Source organism: Dendrobates tinctorius, unplaced genomic scaffold (assembly GCF_039654945.1).
Source record: "Dendrobates tinctorius isolate UK_male_01 unplaced genomic scaffold, ASM3965494v1 ptg000001l, whole genome shotgun sequence".
In the NCBI taxonomy this organism is placed as follows: Eukaryota; Metazoa; Chordata; class Amphibia; order Anura; family Dendrobatidae; genus Dendrobates; species Dendrobates tinctorius.
Genome location: NW_027361669.1, coordinates 2,104,709 through 2,114,761, shown reverse-complemented (window position 1 = coordinate 2,114,761; position 10,053 = coordinate 2,104,709). Strand labels below are relative to the sequence as shown.

The 10,053-nt window shown below is 44.5% G+C and overlaps 1 pseudogene; it reads right to left on the bottom strand.

Annotated features, from left to right (window-relative positions):
- Positions 1-8,369: 8,369 nt before the first annotated feature.
- LOC141086128 (NFATC2-interacting protein-like) lies at positions 8,370-9,324 on the bottom strand (annotated as a pseudogene).
- Between the last annotated feature and the right edge of the window lie 729 nt (positions 9,325-10,053).

Genomic DNA, 10,053 nt, shown 5'->3' with positions numbered 1-10,053 from the left:
TTGTCATCTGAGTGCTGTCCATTTTTCATTGACAGAGGAAGGTGGAAAAACATTTTTTTTCCTCATCAATGAAAAAAACTGATGAGACGCTTAACCAAACTGATGGAACTCTGATTAAAATCCACTCGGTTTGCTTTTCTCGTATGGCAAAAAAACTGATGAAACGCTAACCAGATTGATGGAACTAAACACTGATGGCACTCGGTTTGCTTTACTTGTAAGGCATAAAAATGACAAACGAATGAGGCCTAACTCTATGGCAATTAGTTAATTTCCACTGCTGCTTTAATCTGAGAAATAACCCTATAGGAGAACCCTTCTCATAATTTGGAGATAGAAAGGTGTGGAATATCTGACCTTTTTATTTCCTTCCAATCATCCCAGGTGATGGAGATTCTGAATGGACTTTCCAAGATTTGGCAAGCAGTCAAACGTTGGCCGCTCTTTTTATGTCACTGCACCTTTTGTTCTCAGCCTACTGTGTTAAGGTACTGTCACACTTAGCGATGCACCAGCGATCCCGACAATGATATGACCCGGTCAGGATCGCTGGTGCATCGCTAAGTGGTCGCTAGTGAGCTGCCAAACAGGCAGATCTCACCAGCGACATAGCAGTGGTCGGCAGTCGTTACTTACCTGTCAGACGAGGCGATAAGGCCTCTTTCACACATCAGTTTTTTGCCGTCAGGCGCGATCCGGCTTTTTTTTGTAAAACCGGATCCGGCAAAATGCAATGCCGGATCCAGTTTTTCCCCATTGACTTGCATTGGCGCCGGATCGCGCCGGATGGCATTGCGTTTCATCCGTTTTTTGCCGGATCCGGCTACTTGTCTCATTCCGGCGTCTGGAAAAAACGGCTACTGTAACGTTTTTTATGTCTCCGGCGAAAAAGCCGGAAGCGCCGGATCCGGCGCTTCCAGCTTTTTGCTACAATGAAAGTCTATGGGCGCCGGAATGCGCCGGATCCAGAAAAAGACGGATCCAGCCACCGGATCCGTTTTTTTTAAGTCTGCGCATGCTCAGATCCAATTGGCCAGCCCCCGGAAACAGATATAACCTGCCAGACGGATCCAGCAAAAAAACGGATCCGTTTCTACAGTTCTCCAAAATTTATGCCGGATCCGTTTTTTCTAAAAATAGCCGGATCCTGCCTGACGGCAAAAAACTGATGTGTGAAAGTAGCCTAAAGATGTCCTCCCGCCCGCGTCCACGCATCGCTCGTCGCCACAGCAGGAAGCCCAGCAGAAAGCAAACGACGAGAAACGGCCCAGGCCGTTCTCGCGCGATCAGCGATAACCAGCGGGGGAGCTGGTCAGAGGTAAGTATCACACATAGCAATATCACTAGCAATATCGCTTGCTACGTCACAAAACCAGTGACATTTTAGCGATATTGCTAGCGATATCGCTTAGTGTGACGGGCCCTTTAGGGGCTTCCTACTTCAAAAAGTGTTTGCTCAAAAGCCAAAGTTCCTAATCAAAAGAGATGAAGTATCTCAAGTTTCAAAAGACCATCCTGCTGAAATGTGCACATACAATCCGCTTACTGAGAAGAATATGTAACATAGTTGCCAGGTGGAAGTATCCAACATTTAATAAGTCTTAACTTGTCTGCACTTTGACATGGACTTTGTGCAGAGATCACAAAGTCAATATTTAGCTGGACCTACTCTGCCTTTTAACTTGTTTTTACTTCTTTTAACATAAAGTATTTCTCACCTGCTTTCCAGATTCATGTAAACCTTGTTATACATTTCCATGGTATCCAATGTAAAAACATTCCCTAAGTAACAGCACTTCATGCTAAGCTAACCTCCGAAGAGCCTATAAATAATATTATTTCTTTCTAATAATGGTTATTCAGAAATGAAAAATTCCGAGTAATATACTCAGTTTAGGACTTCATTTTAAGATACCCCCAAACACCCTTACAAAGAAAAGATATAATCCTAAAGGTTTTTTTCAAGCAGTTCAAGAAATTGCCCAAAGCCATGTACAGTTGTAGCCAAAAGTATTGACACCCCTGCAATTCTGTCAGATAATACTCAATTTCTTCCTGAAAATGATTGCAAACACAAATTCTTTGGTATTATTATCTTCATTTAATTTGTCTTAAATGAAAAACCACAAAAAAAATTGTCCTAAAGCTAAATTGGATATAATTCCACAAAAAAACATAAAAAAGAGGGTGGACAAAAGTATTGGCACTGTTCAAAATATCGTGTGATGCTTCTCTAATTTGTGTAATTAACAGCACCTGTAACTTACTTGTGGCACCTAACAGGTGTTGGCAATAATTAAATCACACTTTAATCACACTTGAAGCCAGTTGACATGGATTAAAGTTGACTCAACCTCTGTCCTGTGTCCTTGTGTGTACCACATTGAGCATGGAGAAAAGAAAGAAGACCAAAGAACTTACTGAGGACTTGAGAAACCAAATTGTGAGGAGGCATCAGCAATCTCAAGGCTATAAGTCCATCTCCAAAGACCTGAATGTTCCTGTGTCTACCGTGCGCAGTGTCATCAAGAAGTTTAAAGCCCATGGCACTGTGGCTAACCTCCCTAGATGTGGACGGAAAAGAAAAATTGACAAGAGAATTCAACGCAAGATTGTGCGGATGTTGGATAAAGAACCTCGACTAACATCCAAACAAGTTCAAGCTGCCCTGCAGTCCGAGGGTACAACAGTGTCAACCCGTACTATCCATCAGCATCTGAATGAAAAGGGACTGTATGGTAGGAGACCAAGGAAGACCCCACTTCTTACCCCGAGACATAAAAAAGCCAGGCTGGAGTTTGCCAAAACTTACCTGAAAAAGCCTAAAACGTTTTGGAAGAATGTTCTCTGGTCAGATGAGACAAAAGTAGAGCTTTTTGGGCAAAGGCATCAACATAGAGTTTACAGGAGAAAAAAAGAGGCATTCAAAGAAAAGAACACAGTCCCTACAGTCAAACATGGCGGAGGTTCCCTGATGTTTTGGGGTTGCTTTGCTGCATCTGGCACTGGACTGCATGACCGTGTGCATGGCATTATGAAGTCAGAAGACTACCAACAAATTTTGCAGCATAATGTAGGGCCCAGTATGAGAAAGCTGGGTCTCCCTCAGAAGTCATGGGTCTTCCAGCAGGACAGTGACCCAAAACTCACTTCAAAAAGCACTAGAAAATGGTTTGAGAGAAAGCACTGGAGACTTCTAAGGTGGCCAGCAATGAGTCCAGACCTGAATCCCATAGATCACCTGTGGAGAGATCTAAAAATGGCAGTTTGGAGAAGGCACCCTTCAAATATCAGGGACCTGGAGCAGTTTGCCAAAGGAGAATGGTCTAAAATTCCAGCAGAGCATTGTAAGAAACTCATTCATGGTTACCGGAAGCGGTTGGTCGCAGTTATTTTGGCTAAAGGTTTTGCAACCAAGTATTAGGCTGAGGGTGCCAATACTTTTGTCTGGCCCATTTTTGGAGTTTTGTGTGAAATGATCAATGTTTTGCTTTTTGCTTCATTCTCTTTTGTGTTTTTTCATTTAAGACAAATTAAATGAAGATAATAATACCAAAGAATTTGTGTTTGCAATCATTTTCAGGAAGAAACTGAGTATTATCTGACAGAATTGCAGGGGTGTCAATACTTTTGGTCACAACTGTAAGTATAATCTGGTGTCAGTATATGGCACATGAATGCTGAAGCCAGTGATTTACTGCAGTGGTCATGTGACGTTTATGGGATGTTGTATCTGCTGTTGAGCTTTTTTGTGTTATTTTATCACTATTCTTAATTTTAGGCATTTTTAGACCAGCTATTCCCATGAAAAAAACATAATATCAGATGATCTCACGGAAATCCAACAGCTATGTCTTAAACATAAATATGCAGCTCCGTTGAGCGTGCTTGTTTATTTAGATAGGAAGAGAGGGATTAGCAGTATGTTTTGGAAAAATCAACATTAGATATCCTTCTCACAAACATCTGCTATTTGAGGGATTCTGGTGACCTCCATATGCATTAGTGTATCGGTTGACCTGGATCTGTCAATTTGGAGGGAGGGAGTGACAACACTGTGGCCAATCTCTGAGCTCAGAAGCCAATTGAGCTCAGTGATTGGCTGCAGCAGTCAATGTGTTGTCAGCGCTGCAGACAAACAACTGAGAGCAGAGCAGCAGCACAGACACAGCATTAGACCCAGGGAGGGTGAGTATATTACAGATTATTTTTTGAAACTGAACAGCAACTGGTCACAATAGATTACTAAAAATGGAAAACACCTTTAGGCTGCATTCACACGTTGCGTTTTTTTCGCGTTTTCGCAGCGGATTTTATCGCGCGATTTTGCTGCGAAAACGCAAAAAAAAGCATCCCATGCAATCCTATGGGATTCCGCAATGCTGTGCTAATGCTGCGGGTTTTCCTGCGGCAGAATCGCATCACGGAAAAATACGCAGCATGCTCATTATTTTGTGGAATCGCGGCGATTCCACTCACATAGGAATGTGTGGCGCCCCTGAGGCTTCAGTCACCACAGAGGTACTGCACCTTTTCCTAAGGTGTAGTGCCCCACCATCCAGGTAAGGTGGGAACTCCTGACCACGCTCCACACCTGCATTCCACACACAGGATAGTTCAGTGGGGCCACCTAACAGCTACAGGCTGGGGGTTAGCAGAGTACCCCTCGTGGAACCCTGCTTCGTAAGATGAGCTGTGCTGGGAGGCGGGTGGAGTTAGATGATATAAAAGAGAGGGAAGGTGTAGGATTTCAAGTCAGTCTGGGAGAGACCCAGAAGGGGTCAATCTGGGAGAGACTCAGAAGGGGTCAGTCTGGGGAGAGACACAGAGAAGAGAGCAGGCTGACAGCAGGTCAGCCTGAGAGGAGCTCAAGGCGGAGGAAGGCAGTCAGACAGGAGAGGCTGAGGACTGGTCTTAGTGGAACGAGCTTCTCAGGGAAGGAAGAGAAGGAGAAAGAGATGTAGACTGAAGACTACAAATTCCATAAGAGAGAGATAGAACAGATCGGAACGAAGGAGAAGGAGAACAGAGAGGAGGAGTGGGTTGGATAGGAACCCTGCCTATAGGTTCTCAGCGCAAAGGCCGGGGCCCGGTCCCCGAGGTTGATTTGATCTTTATATCCGGCAACAGATACCGGAGGAGTAGTGAGCCGCTAATGCCTTACTCCCACCATAGATTTGGGACACAACAGCAAAACGGATAGAGAGCCAGGACTCAGGAGAGGAGTCCCCGAAGCAGGCTACAGCTGTCTGTCATACAAGTAGAGACTAGGAACACCTAGAGAGAGGCATTCCAGGGTAACTAAGTACTGGAGTGCTTTGCACCTAAAGGCGCATTTGAGGAATCGTTCAGTGAAGGTACATTTTGGCGGAGTGTGGAAGGGAGAGTCCTGTCCTGCCTGGAGGTTGGCTGGTGCCCTGACCTGGAGAACACAGTACGGAGGCAGGCAGTGGTGTGAACTGCAAACAGTGAGTAAAGCTTTGGAACCGCATACTCTGGTGTCCTCCAGTTATTCCCGCATCGCTATACCTGGGTAACAACATCTACACCATCCTGTGCATCTCCTCATCCATTGCACCTACACTGCCCTGGGACTACAGCTCCACCTGTGGGGAGCTATACCATCTCTGCTGCACCACACCATCAGTCCCAGAGGATCTGTACGCAGCGTTGGCTAACACCTCACTTGCCAAATACCATGGGTGGCGTCACGAACTATGCCAATAAACTCTAACACCTTTAACACCATCGCCATTGATATTGGGCGCCCAGGGCCACGGACCGGGTCACCGCTGCTGTGACACATTCCCCTGACACCGGCCCGGTACCGAGTACCCCACAGCCCTGGGAGGGCGACCCAAATGCATTGTTCTGCTTACTTTCCGCATGTGGCTGTGCCCACCATGCCCACATTTGCGGATGGTACCCATGGTCCGGAGGAGAGGAGACTGTCCTCCAGGCTCTGGGTACCATATCCCTGTTAGAAATAGAATTAAAATAAAAAAATCGTCATATTCTCACCTTCCGATGTCCCGTGCAGCGTCCCCAGGCTTCAGCGACGCTGCCGGCAGGTCCCGTTCCCAGTGATGCATTGCGGCAATGACCTTTGATAATGTCGCGATCTCGCGACACAGTAGCAGTCTTACAGGACTGTGAAGTCATCAAAGGTCATTGGTGCAATGCATCACTTGGAACGGGACCTGCCGGCAGTATCGCAATGCGCTGGACGTCAGAAGGTGAGAAAAACACAATTTTTTTATTTTTTTTATTATTTTTAACATTAGATCTTTTTACTACTGATGCCGCATAGGCAGCCTCAATAGTAAAAAGTTGGTCACACTCGTCAAACACTGTTTTTGACGAGTGTGACCAACCTGTCAATCAGTTTTCCAAGCGGTGCTACAGATCGCTTGGAAAACTCTAGCATTCTGCCAGCTAATTACACTTGCAAATCGCTAGTTTTTCCGCTGGAAAATCGTGGGAATTTAAAATGCGGTTTTCCCACGGAATGGAATTCCAGAATTCCCGCGGTAACTTCCGCGGGAGTTCTGCAACGTGTGGACATAGCTTTAATGTCCACAATTTCTGTTTTATAACAATCTCTGTTTTATATAATTTATCATGGTTGTCTGGAGCATTATATTTTTACTATTATATCTTTAAAGCTGTTTTCCTTTGTAAGAAAACCCCTGTCCCCAGTTTGTTGAAAGAAAACAAATATGTGCTTTCCTCATCCTCCATGGGTCCAGTGCTGAGTCTGCACTGACCCTCATAGCATTTGTCATTGTCTGCAGTTCTGGCATCACATCGATAGCACTGAAGCCAATCAGTGCGCTCAGCGGCACTGCCTCAATAGACGTCAGTGGCCAGTCAGAGCCACTGACCTCACTGATTGACTGCAGCGCTGTACATATCATGTACATATCATGTCAATCAATAACTAACGCTGGAAGCAGCAGTGCAGCCTCAGCTCTGGACCCGGATAGGCTGAGTAAAGCCCAGTTGTTTTCTATAAATCCCTGAGGAGAGGAGAAATGTGGACTATATCCGCAGGTATAACTAAGTCCATTCTATATTTTTGTGTTAATGTGATAGGAAATCTGAATTTTATATACATTCAGTAATGGGGTCATTCGGGCTCCATGTCTGTCATAATGGAGGCTTATAAATAGAGTTGAGCGACTTTGGTCGGATCGGGTTTCATGAAACAAAATTTGTTTCAGATGAAACTGGTCCGACTAGGGCAAAAAAAGTCGGAGTTTTGTCTGAAACCCGACCCCAATGCAAGTCAATGGGGATTAAAAGTCGGCATTGAGTGGATGAATGTCATCTGCTCAATGCCGACTTTTATTTCCCATTGACTTGCATTGGGGTTGGGTTTCGGACGAAACTCCAACTTTTTTTGCCTTAGTCGGACCAGTTTCATCTGAAACAAATTTTGTTTCATGAAACCCGATCCGACCAAAGTCGCTCAACTCTACTTATAAGGATAAATGGGTTGAAATCTATGTTAACCATAGAAGTAATCTTGCTTGAGTGGTAAAGTGGATCTATCACAATATAAACTGCATACATTATTAATGAAATCTGGTAGACCTGATTTAGAATTGTGTTCTTTTCTTGAACATATCAGAATATATGACAATTTTTAAGAGTTTTCCTGCATGATTTTACAATAAATCCAACAAGTGATTAAAGGAACTTTTGCGTCTAATTGCATTCATGAGTTGACTTTAATCTGCTCCCACTTAGCATTATTGATAGCTCCTCAGGGTCCCTCCTCTCTGCTGCAATGTACATACTGCAGCATGTCAGTTACGCTAGACGGTCAAAGATTGAGCTTAGTTCATACATTTGGACTAAGATGTTAAAAAGTACAAAAAAGTGCTACTGCTAAGACAACTGATAACAAAACAATATAATAAAACAATATATTGTATCACAGTGTCATCAGAATTTCATCAGACTTTGGTCTGCTTTTTCATCAGTTCTCTCCTATGCGAAAAAAAAATATCTCCACCTTCTCCTGTCTAACAATCCGCGAAAAACTGATGGCATCCGAGTACTGTTCAATTTTTTTTCATGGTCCCATAGACTTGCATTTCCAAGTTTCATTCAACACTTGGATCAATATTGGACATATCTCTGTGATTTTGCTCAGAACACTTGGTCAGCATATGAACAGTCCCCTAAAATTACCATTGACACAAGTGATATCCAAGAAAAACACGAATAGCACTCGACTCGCACGAGAAATACTGACGTGTCAATGAGACCTTATGCTGGGTTTTAGAAAAAAATATTCCAAACATACAACCCTGTATACTTGCCAACTTTTAAAGATCTTTCTCAGGCCATAATTTTTGTCTCTATGTGAGTATTGCCCACGCCCATGCTTCTATGATGTCCTCGCTTTTCAGGCCAATCTCCTGGGCTGTATTCCTGCCATTCAGTTTCTGACCATGAAGCAGACATTATTGGAGAGGCCCATGGTGGCTTTACACTGATTCATGAGGGTCTGGAACTTCTCAGTCATCCCAATTGTGACGCTGAGGTGGGGACTGCTTGTTCTTCCCCTGGACCTACAGACACATCTCATCAGATTGACCATCAGATCCTGGTTCCCTGAAGGATGAATGTACCACACAATCTATTATGTCAGTAGTAAAATCTGTGGAGAGGCAACTTCCAGTTGTGAGGTTACAGACTCCATCAACTTCTCTAGGGTGTCTGTAGGTCAGATGTTTATCCTTAAGATTTTCCCCCTGCGGTGTACTTTTATGATCAATTCAGCCAGCGGACTGCTCCCCAGCACAATCACATCGTTGTCTGAGCTCCGCAGTGGTGACAGGACGGTGTCCAGATACTGGAGATGCTTTTCCATCTTCCTGATTTCTGGTTCGCTCCCTTTTTCCTTGTCCTTATTGGGGTTTTTGGGGTGTGGGTGCAGATGGAGAGGCATCTCGTACTCTTTCACATGGGGTGGTCTTGTCATTCTACTGTTCTTCCTCGGGATCAAATAGGTCATATGTGGAAATTATTGTATGTACCAGAGGCAGCTCAACAGGAACTTCACTTCAGATCTTCACAGCACTACTTTTTCTGAAGCTCCTTTTCGATATGGGCCAGAGTATTGAGGTTATCCAGTATCAGCGTAAGAGAACCGTTCATCATGTTGAAGTATACGGTAGCCGTGATGGGCACAATCTCCTGCAGGATGCAGTGCTGTATCAATTTCTGTGGTACTATTATCGCTACATCACTGTTGCTGTTGTGGCTGTCATCATCTCTCTGCTTGTACCAGTGAGCGGGGGACGTCCGCATGTCCTCATGTAACGGGGGCCAGGGTGATAGCCATACTGAAGGTCTGCTGCTGCTTCCTCATCACACCTCGAAGCTCCGCTGCAGAGATATCATGTCTACTACTCTGGCTAAAACCAGTTCTTTCCTTAATCTGACATCTACATCTAACTCTATAGTGCCCCCCTTAAGGCTAACCTGAAACTACACTATAATAACCCTTACCAATGCTGACCTCACTCTAACAATAGATGTCCCTATCCTTGTCCCAAACATAAAAAGATGTAAACACAGGTACATCAGCTCACATCAAGACAATGTCAGCTATCATCATATTATACAGTGTACATAATAAACACATAACACATACCCTGTTTCAATAGGCAGGCATGCACAGGAATGCAGGGCCCAAACCAGCCGCCTGCACACCTCCTACGCTCACATGCTGCGGGTTTCTCAGTGTGTGAATCGCCACCATCTTGCTCCTTCTGTGGTCAGTCACATCTTCCAGAGGGAGATTATCACTGGCCACAACGGACAAGTCCTCCACAATGGCCGCCGGCACCCTTCTTTTCCTTAGTTGTGTCTCAACCTTCCTCCTTTGACCATTTTTTTTTTAAATATCTCTGACTGCGGAGACCTGTGTGTCGTAAGCAGTGCCAGCCCGCCTCCCACCAATCCCGTAATAACAAAACACCGACAAGCATGGATGGGCTGAACAGGTCGGTCACAGTTTATTAATAATAAGCAGAG